The 24,064-nt window shown below is 37.6% G+C and overlaps 3 long non-coding RNA genes across 4 annotated transcripts; 1 reads left to right on the top strand and 2 right to left on the bottom strand.

Moving 5' to 3' along the window:
- Positions 1-1,666, top strand: LOC141369160 (uncharacterized). The gene is made up of 3 exons (XR_012372728.1): positions 1-429; positions 747-857; positions 1,215-1,666. It is a non-coding gene; the product is annotated as an uncharacterized lncRNA (long non-coding RNA).
- Positions 1,667-2,649: 983 nt separating this feature from the next.
- LOC141368997 (uncharacterized) lies at positions 2,650-6,865 on the bottom strand. Of its 2 annotated transcripts, XR_012372440.1 has the most exons (5): positions 6,499-6,865; positions 5,739-5,825; positions 3,252-3,380; positions 2,901-3,041; positions 2,650-2,815 (listed from the first exon to the last, which is right to left on the bottom strand). It is a non-coding gene; the product is annotated as an uncharacterized lncRNA (long non-coding RNA). The 2 variants fall into 2 exon arrangements; XR_012372439.1 differs by lacking the exons at positions 5,739-5,825; positions 6,499-6,865 and adding an exon at positions 3,470-4,171 and having other exon boundaries at positions 2,660-2,815.
- A 9-nt stretch (positions 6,866-6,874) lies between these two features.
- Positions 6,875-10,807, bottom strand: LOC129446479 (uncharacterized). The gene is made up of 3 exons (XR_008645192.2): positions 9,824-10,807; positions 9,604-9,644; positions 6,875-9,238 (listed from the first exon to the last, which is right to left on the bottom strand). It is a non-coding gene; the product is annotated as an uncharacterized lncRNA (long non-coding RNA).
- Positions 10,808-24,064: the final 13,257 nt, after the last annotated feature.

The raw sequence follows: 24,064 nt of genomic DNA, 5'->3' as shown, positions 1-24,064 counted from the left end.
AAAGCTTGGAAAAGGAAGTGGGGCTGATTATCAAAACACTTTCAAGGACATCCTTGCTGGGGTTGCGTATATGTGGGGCGGGTCTATCAAAAGAAGGTCCAGATTCTATTGGGGTAGGGGCGTGTATGTTTAGGTGATTTCAAATATCAACATTGGCTTTCAAACATTGTGCACTCTGCCTTTAATTATATAGAATGAGTTTATATAGAAAACAACAAATTACAATAAAAAAAAAATGTATCTTGATTTTACAAGTAGGGTCACAAATTTGATATTTTGTACTAATGTCTGATTGCATACTGTAGACTGATTCTATTTTGGGGTTGGTTTTACACAGATCATGTACCTAGATGTTGCAACCACTAATCTGGCATCAACCACCCTGTACTTCTTTCAGCGTTCTGTTGAACAATTTGGTCTTCCACTCCGGTAAATATTACCTTTAATTAATTTGCTTTTGTGTTGGGTATCAGCCTGCTCCAATATATGTTGTCCTAAACATCTGCGTAACTGGTTGAATTGTGTTTGACCAGTGGAGGTAAAACTAGTCTGTCCATGAACAAGCTTTTACATTCCCAGGTGAATGTGTACTGATGTCTTACTGTCGAAAGAGTTGACAATTGCAATTGGCTTAACAAGACAAATTATATTTTATACAAAGTTTTTATTCAATTTTTGTAGGAGTATTAACAAACTATTTTTATTAAGTAGCCATATTTAAACTGTGGTATGTACATCATTTTTAGGGTCAGGGGAGACCAAGGGGTTGAAAATGTAGACGTGGCTCGTATGATGTTCTCTGTTTGGGGTACAGGAAGAAGCAGCTTCATTGCAGGCAAGAGTGTCCACAACCAAAGGTGAAACATACTCTATTGCAGTGGTTCTCAAACTTTTTCAGTGTGCAGCCCCCTTTGTGTATGGTGCATTTCTTTGCGGCCCCCCCAAAGAAAAATTATGACAAAAAACAGTTCTAAAACTTCACATTTTAATTAAACAAAACATTACCTACAAAGTAGTGCTGTCTTATTTTTTTTAGGTTTAATTTCACAGAATTCATGATAAATTAATGTATTTTACAAAATGCCATAAAACTGGGGCCCCCCTGGCACCATCTCGCGGCCCCCCTGGGGGACCCGGACCCCAGTTTGAGAACCACTGCTCTATTGCACTTAACAATGCAGTGCATTGTAACAAAATATTTAATACATTATCAGAATAGAGAGGCTCTGGAGAGATATCTGGGTTGCAGTCACAAACATCTACTACAGTGTGCTTCATCAACTGGAGGAAGAAGGGCGGTTGGATATGTCTAATCGTATGCACCTCTTCTGTTGCCACTATGTGTTCATCCCACGACTGCAAGCTCATTTGGACACTTTTCGTGATGGATGGGACAATCACCCTCTAAGGACAGAATGAAATCTGACTCCAAACCAACTGTGGGAGCTGGGAGGGCATCAGGTCTCAGGTTTTCCAGAAAATGAGGTGTTGTATGTTACATAAAAGTTCAGAAGTCCTTACAAAATTGACTATTCTCTTCAGAATTTGTGTATTTAACAATATACAATGTAAGTTCTTTTTAATCTTGCTTTGTGCATAGTGCATTAAATGGATAGTTCACCCAAAATTAACATGAAGGAAGATATTTTGAGAAATGTTTGTAACTAAACAGTTTGTGGACCCCATTGACTTCCATAGCAGGAATAAAGAATATGGAAGTGAATGGGGTCCACAAATGATTTGGTTACAAACATTTCTCAAAATATATTCCTTCATGTTCATCAGAACAAAGAAATGTATACAGGTTTGTAACAACGTTTTTTAAACTGTAAGATTTAGACATTTGTGTAATGTATAAATGCACTCTTTAAATAAAATTAAAGAAACTGGTGTTTAAAATGTCTTATTTTATTTAATCAATTGTGATTTACAACACATGAACATTTATTCATAATGAAAAGCAGCAGGGAGTCAAAGAAAAATATTTTAAAGGGACACTTCACCCATTTGCATAAAGGTTTGTATAGTTAGAACCCCATTCATGTTTTTGAATATTTGTGCATCATTTCCTCAGTTTCCGCTGAGACAGGAGAAATACAGATTTCAGTGTTGCACTTCCTTCTTTCAATGATGTAAAAATCATCATTTTGCATCATTGAAAGAAGGAAGTCCAATATCTTTGTTGAGGGAGTGAGACTACAAACACCCCTTTTCTCGGTCAAATAGGCACCAAATTCAAAATGTATGTTACATTTCGACTACAAATATGATGCACTTTCAATAAAGATTAATGTTTCTACGGGTGAAATGCTCCTTTAAGAAATTCTTAGATCTGTTGATTCTCAGTTACCGATTGATAAGTAACAGTATTAAATCTGAGTTTCTTTGTAATTTCATCTCAGAACAATTTCTTCCTGAACAACTTGTTTTGCTAAATTACAAATGTTTAGCAAATTGACAAACTTACCAATTCACAACAAAGTTAAGGATTCAAGTATTAAATGTTTTTAACCATTCAACATTAGTAGTTATTTTGGAACATCAACTGTTGGGGTTCTCTGTGAAACATTCTTTGAATTTAACAATACAGCAGTCCCCTTTAGATTAACCCAAACCCAGTGTCACATGTTGCAATACTGGCCTCCAGATCTTTGTTGAATTTATTTAAATTAATCTCCAATCATTTAAAAAAATAACTTATCATACCACTTTGAATAAAACAACGGAGGTAATCTGCAATCCGACATTTGATGTGAAGTGAGTATGTATCTTCATCTTCGTCCTCAGCAGGCCATATGATATTATTCAGAATACTCTTTAAACAGGATTAAACAAAATAATAATGAATGAATTAATAAATCTATTCTATTCCATACTGAATAAGATGTAAGTAATAAAACCTGAGCACAGCAATCAGCTTCTGAGTTCCTGGGGAAGATCAAATGGACAACATCTGGACGTTCTTGCAGCAGCGACCAAACTTTTGTGTCCTTTAAACCACGTCTGAATTGTTTAATTTGACAAATGGTTCTTCCGAGGACCTGTAAAACATTAAATATGGACCTGATGGTTTTGATGCTTTTAAACTACTGTTTAATAAAGAAAAAAAAAACATTTCTATAAAGTTCATACACTACTTTAAATGGTTTAAATGATGAATAAACTGTGAACATTCTATGAATCATGTATTTGCATAAATATAAACCTATTTTTAGCTAGTAAAATACGGGAAGAAAAAATCTGTAAATTACAGCATGATGCAGGAGTCTGCTGAACAGCCATTGTCTGTTGTTGTTTGTGACACCTGGGAGGTCCCATGACAAAGCCAACTCCTGGATGGCCCTTTTGTCCTGATCTGAAAGTTCAGCATCTCCTTCAAGCTGTAGAACACAGGACATTTTGCAATTTCAAATAAAATTTCAGTTGTACAGGTGACAGATGAGTGGTTTAGTACCACACATTTGCATACCAACTGTATAGTTGCACGATGATCTAGGTCTGGGCAGTCTTGTAGCTGAATAGTGTCTGTTTCGGCAGTTTTTCCTATTAAAACATGTATCACTGCAGGACTGATCCCAGACAAACAAGGACCACCATGGAGGAAGGAATGGCCAACTATCCTCCCAAACAATTGTGTCGTAGGAGCAGGCTTCACTCAATTTATTATATATATTATAAGGGTGTTTTCACACCTAGTTCATTTGAGTCCTCCAAACGCTCTCAGAGCAGTTCAGGGTGTATATGTAAACAAACCAAGTGATCTCAGACCCCCCTAAAAGGACCCAAAAGCGAACCAAACTCAGACCACGTCTGGAGGTGGTCTGAGTATGGTTCGCTTTTGGGTTCTTTTGTTGTTCGATTTCTTTTTGATATGTGAAATCAATGAGGTCCCGGTCCGTTTTGCGTGTGGTTTTGACATTGTATCAAAATAAACTGCTGCATAGAAAGCTGGGGTCTGAGTTCTTATGAAGTTGTGATGTGAACAAGAAAGGGTCTGAGATCACTTCAGTTCTGAAGAGGACTAAAAAAAGAACTCGGTCCTCTTTTGAGTTCACTATATTGTGAACACCAAAAGGACTGAGGTCACATTCAGCTAGTTCCTTTTCTGGTTCACTTTAAGTGAACTGGGTTTGGTTCTTTTAAAATAAACTATATGTGAAAACACCCTAAGAGTGCTTGACCAGACTTATAAGTAATTTCAAAGAACAAAGAAAAGGGCCGCACTTTGCATATAAAACATATATTTATTAGCACAGACGCGTTTCGACTTTGCGCCTTCCTCAGTGTGTTTAAGTGAATGAACATTACAAACGCATTCATATATTCCCACCCTTCCATACACCCACACAATCGACCAATGATAATGTAGTGTCATCCCATTCATTCAATCATTCAATTAAAACAATTAATACAATCATCATTTTTTGTTTTTTAACACATTGTACACAGAACTGCATCAGAAGTACACCAAGGTTACTCAGATCAAGTGAACCAATAACAGTTTTTACAAGAAACAAGTCAATGACAATTCTTCATTCATGCCATTAGGTGTGCATGTATTCAAATTAAAATATAGCACGCCTCCCTCTGTAGAAGGCGGTTCTCACGGTCTCCTCCTCTAATTTGTATTTGTATTGTATTGTATTTGTGACAGTGAAGAGGCTTTTGAAAGACAGGCAGGAGAGCTATGCCAAAGATTCGCAAATAGGGGATATGATAATACATTATTACGAGATTGCCTTGAGCGGGTACGCAACATTGAACGCACAAACATAATGACTGACAGAGCGCATAAGCCACATACAGATACTCCAATTACGTTTGTATCAACTTATGGACACATATCTCATTCATTAAAACATATCGTTCAACGACACTGGCATGTTTTAAGCAGTGACCCCACAATCGGTCATGCTTTCCAAGACCCTCCGCGATTTTGTTATAAAAGAGCATCAAATTTGAGAGATCGTTTGGTGCGATCATATTTGCCTGCGCCGAGTCCGCTGCGTCTTTCTTTCAAAATCCCAGACGGCAACTTTAAGTGCTTTAATTGTGTGGCATGCGATCACATGCTCACTGAAAAAACTTTCACGTATCCAAAATCAAACAGGACGTTTAGAGTGAAAGGCAGAATCACTTGTTTAACTTCCTTTGTGGTGTATTTATTGACATGCCCATGTGGGTTATTGTATGTGGGTAAAACTAAACGCCAATTGAAAATCAGAATTTGTGAACATAAGTGTAACATTAGGAATTAATGGGATGACACTACATTATCATTGGTCGATTGTGTGGGTGTATGGAAGGGTGGGAATATATGAATGAGTTTGAAATGTTCATTCACTTAAACACACTGAGGAAGGCGCAAAGTCGAAACGCGTCTGTGCTAATAAATATACGTTTTATATTTATATAAAGTGCGGCCCTTTCTTTGTTCTTTGCAACTATTCTCCCAGCCATCAGGAACAGGTCACTATCCATAAGAATTTTGGATGTAGAGGGCACAAGATGTTCTGATTCACCCTCAATTAATAAGGTTGTGCCTGTGTTACCTGAAGCAAGAAATGAAATACATATTTTTTTCTTACCAAATAACTACTTGAATTGGCAATTTATGAATGTTCACTTATGTCATGTAAAACTGATACAGCAAAACATTAATATTGATTGATTTCATATCTGTTTGTGTGCAAGTTAACATACAAAGTCATTCAAATAAAATATTTAACACATCTTACCAAAGTTTATGCTGAAGCCATTTTTCAGTTTCAGGACTGCAGTACTAAGAATGTGACGGCTCACCCCTTCAACTGTCGCAGCATCACCTGTTAAACATAACAGTAAAGGGTTAGTTCCCCCCAAAATTTATTTTATTTTGATTGATTGGACAGGATCAAATATATGAGAGGCTTAACTCTTTCCCCGCCATTGAAGGGTTAACTCATCATTTAAGAGAAAATGTTCTCTGTCAATGATGGGGCATTATGGCAATCCATATTTCCGCTATTATACATCAGGTGGTGCTCTTACCAACACTGAAGCATCCACTAAGGCCAAACAGTACAGAAATGCAATTATCTCAGCTTTTTGCTCATATTTGAGAGGCGATAAAAAGAGAACAAGTGAAGATAGGATGACATTTTTTTGGGGAGTACTGTATGCTTATACATTAATAGAAGAACAATTTCTGGAAGGCATTAAACTTTTGTGAAAATCTTAAAAAAGGTTTTATTTTAAGAACGCTGGTCGGGGAAGAGTTAAGATGCAGAATGATGTAATTAAAATGTATTGGCAGAAGTAAGAGAGTTTTGAATGAGAATTTTTATCATTTTTTTGTAGCACACAAGCTTATACATTGCCTTAAACCTCAAGACATGATAACAGGGATTAAATATGACAGATAGCACTATGCATTTTTTTTTAAATATGTTTACATTTAGTTGTATGTTATCAGTATACAATAATGACCGCAAACAGGAAAAAAATATTAGGGTCTACCTCTAGAATACAGGAAAATGGCCTAGACCAGTTGACATTTGGTCGCTTGTAGAAAGATATTATCTCTCTATCCTGCTCCTCCAGGTCCTCCCTGAGATCCAAGATAAAACGCAAGGGTTGTTCCTGCACTTCAGCCCTTAGTAGCTGTTTTCAGAACACATCTGCAGCCACTTTTTGGATCAGCTATCTTCCTCCAATTTAAGCTAAAGAAAAAATATAACTTAAGCTACTGGTTTTAATAAATCTCATAATCTACTTAACACTGTAATTGTCAAAGTTTTTCTTATTGCATTTTTACCACCTACAGCATCCTTGTCAACTACTCCCCTGTTAGATGGTACGGCTCCAGCATCCTCAGCGCTTTCTCTCCTGTACAACTCAACACTATGGGCCCTATCTTGCACCCAGCGCAAATGACTTTGTCAGTGACGCATGTATCATTTCGTATTTTGCACTGGCGCACAGCGGGTTTTTCCCTTCACAGACGCACGTCGGCAAACTAGGGAATGAACTTGCGCTCCCTGGGCGGTTCAGCGCAAAAAAGGAGGCGTGATCCGGCGCAAACCATCTCTTATGCTATTTTGCAGTATTAAAAAACAATTGCGCTACTAACAAAAAAAAACTAGTCTAAAGTCAGTGGCGCGTTGCGCGTAGTTCATTATGCTATTTTAAGGGCGCATGCTTGACCATATTGTATAGCGTGCACAACGCGCATTGCTTATCTAATCTACATAGATGCAACAGTTATTTTTGCAAATCATAAATTGTTACAATAAAAAATATTAATAGCTACATGAGATAAGGGAAATCATTAAATCATAAATTGTTACAATAAAAAATATTAATACATGAGATAAGGGAAATCATTAAATCATAAATTGTTACAATAAAAAATATTAATACATGAGATAAGGGAAATCATTGTGGTGAGCATTGTGGTGATAGTTTTTATTTATTTTGTGTGGCAGCGTTAAACAATTATCATGCAAATAACGATTAAAATATTTTCATAATTTTGTTGTATGGCTGTATTACGTTTATTTTATCTAAATAATAATTAAAATGTTTTCATAAGAAACCTTCATGTATGTGAACTTGATTTGTAAGTGTACTTTGGGGTTGGACCTTGCTTGCGATATCAAAGCCCCCAAACCCTTTCAGCGGTGAGGGTGGACGCAGCGATGTCCTCCTGTTTGCCCGGCCTGCCTGATTTATGCTGGCAAGCTTGGGATCCCCCCGTCTCCTGACATCATTGTAGTGCTTGGCGCAGCTGATGAGACAATTGCGGTTATTTCCTCTCACGGCTGTTTAACCGACGCTGATTCGGGCGGGTTTCTCCCATTCCTCATACAAAACAACTTCTCTGTCTTTGACTGCTCTTACAAGAACGTGGGTCTCCTCGGCTGTGAACCGCTCCTGGCGTGCGCCTGGTAAATCCGTCATAATAATAGCAACCCACCATGGACATTGCGCCCTTGCGTTTAAAGGGAATGTTGGATAGCGTTCTGATTGGTTTATTTGATGTTACGCCCAAACCACACCTATGAATAATGAACCTACTTCAGACCAACCCCTTATTGATTTGCGCCCGGCGCAAGACTTATTTCTGCCGCCGGGAAAATAGCAACAGCGCCCAAGATCCGCCCACAAAGTCACTTGCGCTTTGCGCTTCGGACTTGCGTTTCAGATCGTTAAAATAGGGCCCTATATATATCTATCTATCTATCTATCTAGAGAGAAAGAGAGAATTTGAATTTTGAATCTACTTTATTCTACAAATTTTACACAACAACCATACCTCATATTACAAAACACCTAAAACCCACACAGCAATTACAAATTATTCAACCCATATTGAAAAAACAAGATCATCATCTATAACAGTACACACAGCATCATTATAACTCCATACATCATTAAAACCTTCAATATTCTTCATTAATTTATAGAACAAGAACTCATGTCGTATTCTTGCTTTCAATAGTCTCCTGAAAGTACCATCTAAATCATCTCCTCCCTTTCCCTCTATTCTTTTTCTTCTTGTCAAATAGATGGCTGACTTGGCTTGACCTATAATAAAATTCAATAAGCGCCCTTTTCTCCTATTTTCTCTATAATATTTAAACCCATAAATAAACACAACATTGGAGAAAACAGTGAAAAATCGTTTTCTCTATAATATTTAAACCCATAAATAAACACAACATTGGAGAAAACAGTGAAAAATCGTTTCCCTATCATCACAAAAAGGGCATTTGCTTTCAATAGACTAATTTATAATACTCGTAAAGAGAGAGAAAGAGAAAGAGAGAGAAAGAGAGGAAAGTTAACATGCATGTGTAAACTTATGTTAAACATACTTATCCACACAGATATTAGCATGAAATTCAATCATGTCTTCAGGAAAAGACCTTCCACAAACTGGACATAGTTCCTGTAATAAGCAAATACAATACGCTTCAAATGAGTTGATAATGAAAGCACTCTATGGCACAATTTTCAATGTGCAGAGCCAAAACTTGAAGTGGCATGGTAACCCCACATTTCTTACAAACGGATTTGGGCATCTTTTCAAATTATTCTGCTGCATGTGGGGGTAATGGTGAACTGTCAATGGTGTCTTGCAGTGGAACAATGTAGAGTGTGATCTTGCCATTGCTTGATGCTGCTTTTAAAGATTTGGTTGTTTAGCCCTCAGACTCAGGTGGCACCACAGTCAGTTTTCTTTGCCCACACCCACCTTGTTTAAAAAAAGGACTATTAGAATATTATTAAGTTTAATACATTAACATTGATTAGCTTTCTAAACGTTCTAAGTAAATTTGCATAAAATAAAACATCACAGCTAATGCATTCTGAAAAATTTGAGAACATGTTGCTTTTGTTGATAACTGGCAGGTTAACAGTGAGTGCACTGCACTATATATTAATGTATAGACCCTTTTACAGCTTTTACCCTTTTTTTGCATGTACAAACCCCAAACAGACCTTTAAGTAAAAAGAAAATAAAAAACAAAAAGGCCTTAATAAAAACCTGTACTTAGTATTTTTTTTTTTTTTGGACACGTTTTCATTGTAAAATTTTCTGCGTATTACAGCTCTCACCTCCGAGAGGGAAGTGCCAGGAAACTCGGACATCACCGTGTCTACAAAAAGGAAATGACATGAACATAAATATCATTCTTTTTTTTTTACTTTCATTCAGAGTTGACAACTACTGCTTATACAACAGCTTTGTACACTTGCTTGGTAGAAGCTAGACACTGTTTTGGGGTAATAAAACTAAGAAAAATTGCTACAAATAAAATACAGATTAGATACAAACCAATAAGTGCATTGACTTTCTCTGAGTCTAGCTTGTTTTTCTGCGACCCACTCCCAGTGAGGCTAGATGATCCCAGAACATCCCTCCCAAACAGCAAAACAGCCAGTTCCTGCGTAAACAGGGACATCCTGCTACGGTTGAGTCGTCTAAAGCAGCTTTTGCTCACTTGAACAGCAGTGTTGCCCAGAGAAATCTGTGCCCAGGAAACAAAAATGGATGAATGAGGCATTTATATAGCGATTTATATGTATTGCTGTAGACGTGTCACATGGTAACGATCTTTTCAGGGGCGGAACCGAAGTTATGGAAGGTTGGTTCCGCCCGGAAGTGTTTCCGCCCGGACCGGAAAAGAACTTAAAAACACTGCCTTTTCAGACAATTGTTGTCTGATATGTCAGCTCAGTGATGATTTGCTTATCCACAATGACATTTACGTTAGATGTCTTAATAAAGGAAACTTGTTGAAATGATTTTGTGAACTAGAAAAAAAGATCCTGCCATTTCTCCAAAATTCAAAGCAGACAAAGGCTCAAATATTATGTGAGTCATCGTTCTCACACAAGATTGCAATTAAAATGAGTAACATTTAATCGCCCATCGCTCACAGCCCAGCACCTGCACCACTGTATGCGTATCGTGCTGACAAACATACACCTGTTTCACTGCTCTTGCGCAATCTACAAACATATTCTGTCTTATTAGAAGCTAGCCTAATGTTTCCCAATTATTAAGATGGCTGTTGTAGTTTAAATAGGAGTAGTGAAATAATTAGCTTTCACAAAAAACAGCATAAAACAATGTTATGTTCCATATTATAAACTTTTTTGTTATGTGTACTTAAGTGAGTAAATGAGTTAAATTCTCAGTGAGTGTGATATGGCTCTTATTTACCCTTTAAATGTAGAATAAAGCTAACTTGGGCATCTTACAATGCACTTATGTTGTTATGCAATTTTACAACACATATAAACACGTCTGAATGTAGAATAAAGCTTACTTGGGCATCTAACAATGCACTTATGTTGATGAAAGCAGTTTCAAAACATGTTTGTAGAAAAAGCCTAATTGTACAATGCACTGATTTTGTTTTTATGCAGTTTCAAAATATAACATTAGTATGTTTAAATGTAGGAAAATGTAGTCATCATCACTGATATATCTCCGGCCCCTCATTTGAGATGCTTTTCATGAACTGGCCCCCACAAAAAACTAATTGAATAGCCATGTTCTATGATACTAAAGGAACGCGTGCTTGACTCTTGTCACCTGTCCACGCCCCCTACTGGAATCTTCCAGTACTGCAGTCACTAAATTCCCTAGCCAAATATGGCATTACTCACAAAAGACAGCAACAATGTTACAACGCATCTAAAAATATTATATCTACATCTAAACACAATTACGTACATGAAAAGTAAACATAATGGCCTTTAGAATTGATACATTGGGCTCTATATTACACCTGCCGCAATGCAGCGCGACAAGTGTCTTTTGTTTGTTTCCACCTTGCGCAATTATCATTTTCACGTTTAGCGCCACGTTGTTTAAATAGCAAATGCATTTGCGCCCCCTTTTGCGCCATGGGCGTTCTGGTCTGAAAACGAGGTGTGTTCAGGCGCATTGTTGGCACGTTGTTATTTTGAGGCAACTAAAATAGACTACGCCATTGACCAAAAAACCTGCTCTAAAGTCAGTGGCGCAATATGTTTTTGTTATTTAAAGAGCGCATTAGTAATATGCGCCTATAAACGGGAGGACAACGCGGGTTTGCTTATCACATAGTACATGAATGCGCAGCAGCACAAAAACTTTTTTAAATATGAAAGATTAAAGGATTGAATGTAAAAGATTATTATTGAGTCTCTTGGACATAAATGAGGACTAATTATGAGACGTTAGAAGGTGCAAAGAGCTGCTTCACCTGCAGCCTGGTAAGTAAATAAATGCTTTGCTTTAAACAAATGCATCTGTTTTTAAATGTTTTTTTAAAATGCTACCTCACGGATTTATTGTATATGATGACTCTGTACCTGTGGATATAATGAGCTGAGAAACATTTTTAAGTAATGCTTAAAAAAAACTCTTTGCTAAAAAAAAAACGCTGTCCAAATGCTGAAACGAACGTGCGGAGAGCCGTTTGTAAATTCTTTATCGCCTGTTTGTTACAAATAAAGTATTTTTAGAGTACAAACCTTTTCTTACATACTTGTAAATTATTTTTTGATGATTTTGGATAGCCATACATTTAAGGCAATTACAAGCCAACTTTTTTACTTCCATGACTAAAAGAAAACGATTTTTAAAGGTTTTAATAAAAAATAACCATTTCAATACAAGTGAAAAACAACAAAATAATTTAACATTAATCTTAATCTGGGGATCTTTTTCCTCCGCTTAGTTTTTCAGTTTACAAAGTCCGTCATCTAAATAGGAATTAGACATAGCGCCAGCGCAACAGGCTTTTAAAGGGGATGAGAGCTGAGATTCTCATTGGTTTATTGCACGTTACGCCCAAAATACTCTCATTACAATAGGACCAACTCTTTTCGACCATGCACTCGGCGCCCAAACCATTTTAAATTAATTAATTTGAACTAATTGTAATGATTTAAGTTAACAGTACTAAATACAATTAATTACTTTGAGCATTCGGGTTTACAGTGTATATGTCTTTTCCCAAAATAAATAAATTCTTCTTTGAGACAAGGTCCTTAAATGAATTTTATTTTATTGAGAAATACAAAGAAGTTCAGACTACTTGCTACTCAAATGTATGCAAACAGTGGAACTGTACTCATAAGTAGAATTTTTTATACAGTTTACCTCCCTATCTATCAAGGTGGTTATAAAACTTACCATAAAAAAGGTAACATTGATGCTACTTGACTTGTTCAAGGTGCTCTAAGCAAATTTGTGTAATGTCACTTCTTGTTGATGTTCGAAGTGTTGTCAAACAAAACGGAGCCTAGCTAACTCCTTCCCTCCCTTCCGTGCTTTCATGAACCTGCCCAACCCCCACTCCCAAATCCTTTTTGTCGTTTATTGGCTGGAACACTTTTTGCGCTTTTTTTGTTTGCATAGTACCCCATGAAAAACATCCACAGGTTGAAAATCAGGGACACCATAAGTTTATTCCTAGACTTGCAGTTTGTGGCGGCACATTCGCAAAAAGCATGTCAGCATTATATGCTTAAATGCAACTTCAATGAGGCTCAGCATATTTTCAATTTTGTTTGATTATTGATTTAAATTTTTAAGGGGCCAGTTACAAGAGATGAGTTGCTTCAACTTATAAAATATAGTTGAAAAAAGTCAACTTCATTTTTTAAGTTATAACAACTCATCTCTTGTCAAGATAAATAATAGTAAGTTGAAATTACTTACTTAAATGATGAAATGTTGATTCCTATAAAAAAATAAGGCATCAAAGAAATTTTTACAGTGTGTGGTGTGTTTTTTAAATCTTACTATATTTCTGCAGGGCCTCCGGCGAGATGTCAATCTCAAAAATAGCCCCGAACCAGTTTAAGTTTGAAACCCCATGCCTAAAAGAATTTAAAGAAAAATACTGTGTTAAATTGGTCAGTGATAAACCAACAATAAAAAATGTCCATGTGTTCATATTGCTTGGGAGAAAGAGCTTTGTCAAACATGTTGATAGAGCATTGAGCTAGACTCCCAGAGAACTTAACTTGTGTAACGTAAATTACACATTTGTGACCCTGTCTGTGAAATCCAGCAAAGACTTGTATAATAATTATTAGATTACAAAATTTTATTTCATCGTTCATTTCATTACGATTTCAATCTTTTACATGGACGTACTCTGTCAATATTAAATTTATTTTCACAGAATTTTCTTTACATTATTTGGGAGGATTTTATGTAGTGGATAACAGAAAAGGTTTTAGCTAGATTTACACAGACAGGGTCACAAATATTAGGTTTGCATTATTAAAAAAAAGAAAAAATGCCAAAGACACTGCACATGTGCAAAACTACTGAATAAATCCATGGAATGATCTTCCGTAAAGTTACCAAAGTTGTTTAAGTTAACAAGGGAATCAACCTAAATGTTAAATATAGACTTATTAAGTTAAATAACATTAAACAGATTTTCCAAAATCAAATACACTATAACTTTCTTAGTGGAAGTTGTGTCATCGCTTCTACAGTAATGTTATTCGTCTGACGACACAATACAACAACAAAAACAAGATGATTAATCAAAAAAGAAAATGTAAACGAAAAATAATGGCTGCAATAAACTTACCTCCAAATAGCAAAACTTTAGCAGCTACTGTCTTCTCTGGTTCTTTCGCATAGGCCATTTTATTTCGAGTTATCATTGTTATCAAGGTCAGGCTTCGATGTCACTTGATCAAACTGGTCCGAAGCGATGTACTTTCAATTATTAAACTTTTATCAAAAAGATAATACATAGCGAACTGGAACGGCATTGTGACGACCTCACCTCACCTGCTGACCTCCTGAGAGCCCACACAAAACGAATACTGTCAGCGCTTTGATTGGCTGCGCAGTGAGGTCAAAGGACACAGACGTTGACGCTATCAATTCGGAGACTTTGCGCCAAATTTGAAATCAGAGTCAGGGTCGTTTTGACAACTCTGAAGTCCTGATGGCATCCAAATGAAAGCTAAAGAAACATTTGACTCAACCAGACACACCAAGAACAACAAAAATCTGAAACAAGAATTGTTAACTTTTATTACAGAAACAACACAACAATGAACCTGTATACCCTGGTGCTCCCCTCACAAAGGGACATAGTGTGCTGTTACTCATGTCTTATGTACTGAGGCACAATATAACAGGTCTAGCTCTTCAGGATCTTCTTACAATGTTTAATGAACATTTCCCTAGCTTGGTGCCAGCAACATCATATCTTTTTCATAAAGTTTATGGAGAGTTTGGGCAGTATGTGCCTCGTTTCTATTGTATTAACTGTGAAAACTACTTGGGACCTATTGAGACATTGCCACAAAACTGTTCTTCTTCTAAAGCTGAATTTGAAAAAGACAAAAACTTAAGAGTTGGATGTTACTTTCTTGTTCTTAGCCTTTCTGCCCAAATAGTGTCCATTTTGGAAATACCTGAGATGCACCTAAATAAAAAGGAATCATTTCCTGGCAGTCTTTTTAATATTCAGTGTGGGGCAGAATATCAAAAACTCAAGCAAATTGGACAACTGGGACCTGATGACGTTTCAATCTTGTGGAATTGTGATGGAATTCCTGTTTTCATAAGTAAAAATGTTCAAATATGACCAATCCAGTGTCAAATTATAGAGCTGTCACCAAAAGACTTTCAAGGGAATATATGCTTACCATACTTATGGGTTGGTAACAGCAAGCCAAATATGATCACATTTTTAATGGCTTTTGTTGAACAGCTAAATGAACTGGAACATGTTGGCATTAAATAAAGGGATTCAGAAAACACAGAGCATACAACCAAAGTTTATTCACTTCTGTACTCTGCAGATTCAGTTGCCACCCCCCTCCTGCGAAATACAAAACAGTTTAATGGAAAATACGGGTGTGACTTCTGCCTTCACAATGGTGGTGGCCATATGTTTAGGAAACCACCTAACCACCTTTAAGGACAGAGACAGATCATTTCCGGCATGCCATGCTTGCAACACCCGATAAACCAGTAATGGGTGTCAAAGGCCCATCACCTTTAATGGGGCTGGATAACTATAACATGATCACTGGGTTTGTTCCAGAATACCAGCACAGTGTTTGCCTTGGTGTTACTAGACAAATTACATCTCTGTGGCTAGACAGCAAGCACCATAACGAAGAATGGTACCTGGGCTCCAAGGTCAGTGACATAGACCAGGAACTGATGGCCATTAAACCACCAGTGGAGGTCACAAGGGCACCAAGGTCAGTGAAGGACCGAAAATTCTGGAAGGCATCTGTGTGGAGGTCATTTTTGTTGTTTTATGCTTTGCCTGTTTTGAATGGTATTTTGGTAAAGAAGTACTGGAATCATCTTTTTTTATTAGTTTTTGCAATTCACACTCTTCTGCAGGATTCCATCAAATTGAGCCAAGTGGATATGGCAGAACAAGCTCTTTGTAAGTTTGTGCGTAACTTTGAGAAACTCTATGGTGCTGCTAATGTCACTTTCAATATACATTTGTTAATTCTCCTCGCATCACTGTGCACAACTGGGGACCACTGTGGGCAACATCCACATTTCCATTTGAATCATTTAATGGGACTTTACTTACATTTATCTGGATCTGGCGTATTCAATTAGTCAAAGGAGTTTTAACATGTCAGAGGTTTTGGGTGCCCCCGTAAAAATAACACATCTGTGCTTTCGCAGGTAGGGACAGGACCTATTTGTATGTGGCACACGATGCGTCCAATCAAATGGGAAAACAGACTAGGATTATATCATTATGTGAAAGAAGAAAGGGGGATAGACACTCCAAAAAGCCAGTGTAGTGGTACAGGCCAGGTACACAAAGCGATAGAGAGAGGCAGGGAAGCAGGATTTAAATCTAAGCGCATTGGGAGAAAGTGTAGGCATTTCCCAAAAAGAAGAAGAAAGTTAAGTCATGGGTGAAAACTGAAAAATATATACGAATACTGTACATACAGTATATTCACACAAGTATAAATGCACGTAGATCAATATACATATATGTATAATTATTTATTCATTTTAATGAATGTGCAGGTGAAGCAAACAAAACAAACGAGGGGTACGAGAGCTTTTCTGATATGCAAGTGGTTGAATCTAATGTAGGATTTGAATTCTGACAACCAGTGACTGAGGGCCTAAGTTTGTTGATTAAAGAGGCCTTTTGGAGCGGCAGTGGTTGAGGCACTGATGCTGAATGAACCTGCTGAATGAAAATTTAATTACTGGCATATCAGACTGTATTAAAATGGATTTTAAATATTTTTTGGAACCAAAATCTTGTAGCCAATTGAATTCTGTTGTCGATGAAAGAGGAACAAGTTTTGACCAGGATCGTCTGTACTGCAGGTAATTTAGTAGCGAATTATATGATTGGATGGGGTTCGGTAAATTGAAAATAGACAAAGTGTCCCTTCTTAAATTGGAAAGTCTTACTTTGTTTGAAGAAAAACGAGATTAAAACCTTGATACAGAACTTTTTAATCAGAAATTGTAGGGTTGATGATTGTACTAAAATTTTAGATGACTGCAAATCCTAAACAGTAAAAAAACAAAAAGCAAAAACACAAAATAAACACTGCGTCCAGCATGCGGGCAGTATGGATGGAGTGGTAGAGGGAGTGGTGGCCGAGCCGAAAGGTGGAAAGGCACCTAAACATTAAGTCAATTGTAATGGGCTGCGTTAGGGGTGGGTACCAAACGTCTATACTTTTATGGTATTGAATGAAAAACTCAGATACTTTGGGTATCGATAAATGATTTATCTTTCGATGCCAAATTTCGATTCCAAAAGCGGCTGTGTCTGTGAGCCTGTACTTGCGTGTAAGGACCTAAAGCGCCGGCGATTGGCTGTCCACCACCACATGACGGAGAGGATTTCTGAAAATACTCGCAGTCCACCTCGCAGTCACACAACACAAGTGTAGAAAGGATGCAATATGAGAAGAAAGTCTTTGTGACAGTCTTACCAATAGAGTTAGCGCAAGTATGGCTGTGTTGTCTCTGTGAAAGGCACGTCAACCAAAACGTCGCTTCTCCTAAAGCAGTGCTTCTCAATTATTTTCTGTCACGCCCCCCCTAGGAAGAAGTAAACATTTTGCGCCCCCCCAACTCTCCGCCGCGACTGTAAATAGTATAATTTGTCTATAAACTCTGCAAAACATTGTATCCTTATTAACATTAAAGAAAACACAAAAAAGAAATATCGATCAACTTACAACAAAGAATAACTTTATTAACATTGTTTTTTAGTATGTAACAAAAAAGACTTAAAGGGATAGTTCGGCCGAAAACGATATTGCATAAAATAAGTCTTTAATAATCATTAAGTAAATAATTATAATAATAACTTAATAGCCACCCCATGATGCCAACCTTCTATGCACTTCCGAACACCAGTATAACTCCCACGCTGGTCCATGTTGGTCTGGTGCTAGTTTAGCTGGTGGTCATCGGCATACCACCATGGGAATTATGGTGGTCTATGCTGGGGTTTTTTTCAGCAGTCCCCCCTGTAATGAGTATCTATTGTGATGAGTACTGATTGATGCCTGCAGGTGGCAGTAACGTAATATAAGATGACGTGCATTCCCTAGGCCTAGAGCAGTGCTTCTCAATTATTTTCTGTCACGCCCCCCCTAGGAAGAAGTAAACATTTCGCGCCCCCCCAACTCTCCGCCGTGACTGTAAATAGTATAATTTGTCTATAAAATGACACATCTGCAAAGCATTGTATCCTTAGTAACATTAAAGAAAACACAAAAAAAGAAATATCAATCAACTTACAACAAAGGATAACTTTATTAACATTGTTTTTTAGTCTGTAACAGAAAAGACTTAAAATACATCAATTTGCCTGAAATAAAATAAATAAATCCTTTTTTACAGTATATTTTTTGACCATTTGATACTGAAAAATTAAATTAAATATAATCAATAAATAATAATAAAAAACTCAAGCGGCTTATCAGCGTGTTTGGGGTGTAATGTCTTTAAGTGACGGTGCAAAAAAAATCACTTCCTGAAAAAGTATTTTCCCCGGGGGCTCACGCGCCCCCCCTGGAGTCGCTTCGAGCCCCCCCTGGGGGTCCCACCCCACTATTTGAGAAGCACTGGCCTAGAGGGAGAGTTGTACTGGAGACATGCATTATGTGCTGGACTAAATAAAGACGCCAGTACCAGATATTCTGATTATCTTTATTTGTTGTCACTGAAACAATACATGGTACCAGGAGTGGGGTTTGAAAAAAAAATCCCAATGGATTCCATTAAACCACCGGAACCGTTGAAGTTGTGTGGTAATGTTGATGCAAATTGGAGAACTTTCAAACAGCAGTTCGAGTTGTATATTGTCGCTATCGGACAAAAAGCGGCTGTGGATGAAAGGAAGGTTGCCCTGTTACTTACCATTGCTGGAGCTGATGCCGTGGAAGTCTATAACACCTTTAATTTTGATGAAGAGGCAGACAAGAAGAAATTGGATAAGGTACTGGAAAAATTTGATGCTCATTGTTTGTCAAGAAAGAACGAGACATATGAACGATATGTATTTCGAACACGTGTGCAACATGAAGGAGAGGCTTTTGATTACTTTCTGACCGATCTCAAGATAAAGGCAAAGACTTGTAACTTTAATGAACTGAGAGATTCAATGATTCGTGACCAAATTGTTTTTGGTATTTATGATAAGAAACTGAGAGAAAGATTATTACGAGAATCAGAACTCACCTTGGATTATGCTGTCAAATTGTGTCAGTCCAGTGAAGTAGCGAGACAGCAAGTGAAGCAGTTTGATGGCACTAATGCAGCCGCTATGTCCTTTCAGAGTGTAGAAGTTGACGCCATTTCATTCAGAGATAAGAGAAGAGGTAACACAAGAGGTTTCAGAGATACTGATAATGAAACATTCTCATGCAAGCGCTGTGGGACCAAACATAAGTTCAGACAGTGCCCAGCTTTCGGAAAAAAATGTTCCAAGTGCAGTGGCCCCAACCATTTTGCAAAAGTGTGTTTTTCCAAAGATGTGAAGAGGGAAAATAAAGTGCATTTAGTGGAGGAGGCATATGACAGTGATTTGAGTGACTCATTTTATGTGAACATGGTTTCTGAAGAGAAAGTAAATCAGGATGCTGAACCGTGTGTATCAAGTGATGATTCAGTCAAGTCTTCAATGTGGATTGTTCCTCTTGTGGCTAATGGGACCGTAGTACCCTTTAAATTAGATACTGGTGCAAAAGTGAATCTAATTAACATCAGAGATGTGAAGGCATTGAAAGAAAAACCTCTAATCAAAAAACGTACAGTTCCCCTCAAAGCCTATAATGGACAACCAATTGAAACGAGAGGAGTATGCAGATTAAAAATACAAGTAAAAGGGAAGATGAAAAGTTTGATGTTTGTTGTTGTTCCCAATGGTCATGAATCTCTTCTAGGGGATAAAGCGTGTGAAGACCTTCATTTGGTTAAAAGAGTATATCAGGTCAACAAGAAAACCGTAGTCTGTGACAATGTAATGGATATAGTCAAACAATTTTCTGATGTTTTTGAAGGTCAAGGTACATTACCATTTACCTATAAAATACAGTTGATGCTTCTCCAGTCATTCATGCTCCTCGGCGGGTCCCTGCCCCTCTTCGTGAAGCTTTGAAACAGGAATTGGATCGCATGACTCAACTGGGAGTTATCCAACGGATTGAACAACCTACAGATTGGGTAAATTCTATAACTTGTGTGAAGAAGCCCAATGGTGATTTAAGAGTGTGTTTAGATCCTAAAGACCTAAATGATAACATCAAACGAGAACATTACCAGATACCCACCCGTGAAGAGATAATTAGTGACATGTCAGGAGCTAAGTTTTTTAGCAAATTAGATGCCTCTCAAGGATTCTGGCAGATCCGGTTGGATTCTGAGAGTAGCCAGTATTGTACATTTAATACTCCCTTTGGAAGATATTGTTTTCTCCGTCTTCCTTTTGGCATCAAATCAGCTCCAGAGATTTTTCATCGAGCCATGGAAACCCTTATTGAAGGTCTAGAGGGTGTTCGAGTATACATTGATGATATTGTGGTGTGGGGGTCCACCCTTCAACAACATAATCAGCGACTAGTAAAAGTGATGGAAAGAATTCGAGCACATGATCCGAAGCCCAACCAGAAAAAGTGTCAATCCGGAGCCACAGAGACCACGCCCCTAGGCGACAAACCATCCGCAAAAGGTGCGGAGCCACATCCAGCAAAAGTGCAAGCCCTCCTTGATATGCCTCCACCTACTGATAAGAAGGGAATTCTGCGTGCTTTGGGAATGGTGAACTTCCTGGGAAAATTTCTGCCAAATCTTTCAGCCAAAACTACCCATATGAGAAAGTTGTTACAAAGTGATCAGGAGTCTGCCCGGACCTCAGCACATGATCAAGAATGGAAGCAGCCAAAGGAGACTCTTACTACTGAACCTGTTCTTGTTTTTTTTGATCACACAAGACCAACTAAGATCTCCACAGACGCCTCTCAGGATGGATTGGGAGCGGTGCTTCTTCAGGCCTTTGAGGATTCCTGGAGACCTGTGGCCTATGCTTCTCGATCTATGACAGAGACTGAAAGACGATATTCACAAATAGAGAAGGAGACCTTGGGTTTAGTATTTGGCTGTGAAAAGTTTCATGGATATGTATATGGATTACCTACTTTTACAGTAGAGACGGATCATAAACCATTAATCTCTATCATTCAAAAGAACTTAAATGATATGTCACCTCGAATTCAACGCATGATTATGAAATTACAAAGATATGATCTGAATCTAGTTTATACACCTGGAAAGTATATCATTGTGGCTGATGCACTGTCTCGAGCACCAGTAGCTTTGGAGACCAGCAAAATGGACGACATTGAGAGACATGTGAGTATGGTGTATTCAGCTTTACCAGTTTCAGATGAGATGCTAAAGCTTATCGCAGAGGAAACCGCAAAGGATACCGAACTACAGAGGGTGATTGCATACCTTCAACATGGATGGATCAAAGGCAAGTGTCCACAGTACTTTCCTTTAAGGGCAGAATTGAGTGTGGTTGAGGGCATGCTGTTGAGAAAAAACAGAATTGTCATTCCAGTATCAATGCGTCAAGACATGCTTCGTCGAATTCATGAAGGACATCTTGGCATTGAAAAATGCAAGCGAAGAGCTAGACAAGCTGTTTTTTGGCCTGGAATTAATGTGCACATTGAGAAATACCTCAGTCAGTGTGATGTCTGTTTAAATCACCATTATAAACAGGCTAAAGAACCTATGATGATAGCTGCTCATCCTACTGAACCGTGGGAAAAAGTAGGAACTGATCTTTTCCAGTTGAATGGTAAGGATTATTTGGTGGTTATCGATTATTATTCCAATTATCCTGAAGTTGAACAGCTCCATCACACAACATCAAACTACGTGATTCAATCCATGAAAAGCATCTTTGCAAGGCATGGAATTCCTCATATTGTGCAAAGTGACAATGGTCCTCAGTACACAAGTCGTGAATTTCAACTGTTTGCAGAACAGTATGGCTTTAAACATACTACTTCCAGCCCCCTTTATCCAAAGGCAAATGGCAAAGCAGAAAAAGGGGTCCAAATTGTAAAAAGACTTTTGAAAAAAGCTGCAGCAAGCAGTTCTGATGCAAATCTATCTCTCTTGAGTTACCGTTCTTCTCCACTCAGTTGTGGATTATCTCCTGGTGAGTTGTTGATGAACCGAAAACTGCGTGACACACTACCAAAGTTATCCTTGAAAACAGAAAACAACAGTCTATCATTGAAAAAGATGCAACATTTTAAAGAGAAGCAGAAAGAATATTATGACAAGGGAGCTCGACATCTGAAATCTCTTTCTGAACGAGATACAGTTAGAATTGAGGAGCCTACTGGATGGAGAAAGAAAGCTACAGTCCTAAAAGAGGTAAATCCAAGATCATATCTGGTTCAAACAGAAGATGGACAGACAGACAGAAATCGACAGAGCTTGCTCAAGACTCCAGAGAAATGTCCTCTTGTTGATGAGCCAACCCTGTCTGCAGAACTGCAGTCTTGTGAAATGCCTCTTGTTGATCTGCAACGTCATGAAATGCTATCTCCATGTATGTTAAATTCTGCTGAACAAATTCCTGAACTCAAGTTATCTGTACCAAAGACTGACATGCCTCTATTACGGAGAACTAATCGAATTCGGAAAGTTTCTGTTCGAATGGATTTATGAAAATGAACTGATTGTAGATTTTCTACATATATTGATGAATTGATTGCTGATTTTTTTTACAGTTGGGCTGATGTGAATTATTAGTAATTGTGAATCTAATGTGTAATAAAAAAAAACTGATTGTAGATGTTTTTACATATATTGATGATTTGATTGCTGATTTGTTACAGTTGGGCTGATGTGAATTATTAGTAATTGTGAATCTAATTTTTAAAAAAAAAAAAAAAAAAAAGGAAGATGTAATGAGTATCTATTGTGATGAGTACTGATTGATGCCTGCAGGTGGCAGTAATGTAATATAAGATGACGTGCATTCCCCTAGAGGGAGAGTTGTAATGGAGACATGCATTATGTGCTGGACTAAATAAAGACTCCAGTACCAGAGGGGTATTGCACAAAAGCAAGATAAGGGATTAAGCTGGGATTTTCCAGTTATCCTGGCTGAATTTAGCCCTGACTCGGTTGCATGAAGGGAGGCTAAATTAATCTAGATGAAGTTACTATGGAGATTTACTCTTTGCAGCTAGCCTGCTCCAGAGCAGGCTAACAACCAGGCTAAGATTAATCCTAGTGATTAATTTAATTCAAAGAACTTTATTAATCCCAGGGGGATATTGCTTTAATGTTACAATTATAGAAAAGAAAGAAATTAAAGAAAAAAGAAATAAAAACATAACTGCCCATCCATGATTTAAAAATTAATAGATAAGAAAAAAAACTATAACTTTTCCAGTATAAAAAAAGGTAATTTACTTACAATAGTGCATTGTCCCAGCACTTACAAAGTGGAGTTAAACAGCCTCATGAGCACAGGTATAAAGGATCTGCTAAAACGCTCAGTAGAACACTTAGCAGTGATCCGTCTCTGACTAAATGTACTTCTCTGTTCGGCCAGCACCCTATGTAGTGGGTGAAAGGGATTGCTCAGAATTGAATATAGTTTTGACAGTATTCTTTTCTCAGCCACAACAGAACAGAGTGAACAGAGTTCAGCTTCATACCAAGTACAGTCCAGCGCCTCTAATGAATTTGTCCAGTTTATTTCTGTCCGCCACTTTCATACCTCACCCAACAGACCCCCAGACACCACAGACTCATAAAACATCCACAGCATGGTATAGCAGACTATACCATTTCAGATAAATCACTTCTACAAGATTGCAAGTAACAGAAACAGATTACTCAATAAAGTGTTACATAAGGGCAGTCACAGTAGAACAGGCATTATTTTGTGTAACAGTTTTCCCTATTTTTTTGGATGCAGTGGATGGCACCCACCCCTATGACAGATATATAAGATTTTTTTAATGTTAAACTTAGTACAGA

This window comes from Misgurnus anguillicaudatus, chromosome 12 (genome assembly GCF_027580225.2).
Source record: "Misgurnus anguillicaudatus chromosome 12, ASM2758022v2, whole genome shotgun sequence".
NCBI classification, from domain to species: domain Eukaryota; kingdom Metazoa; phylum Chordata; class Actinopteri; order Cypriniformes; family Cobitidae; genus Misgurnus; species Misgurnus anguillicaudatus.
The sequence above is the reverse complement of the archived record's forward strand: the minus strand, read 5'-3'. Positions and strand labels throughout refer to the sequence as shown.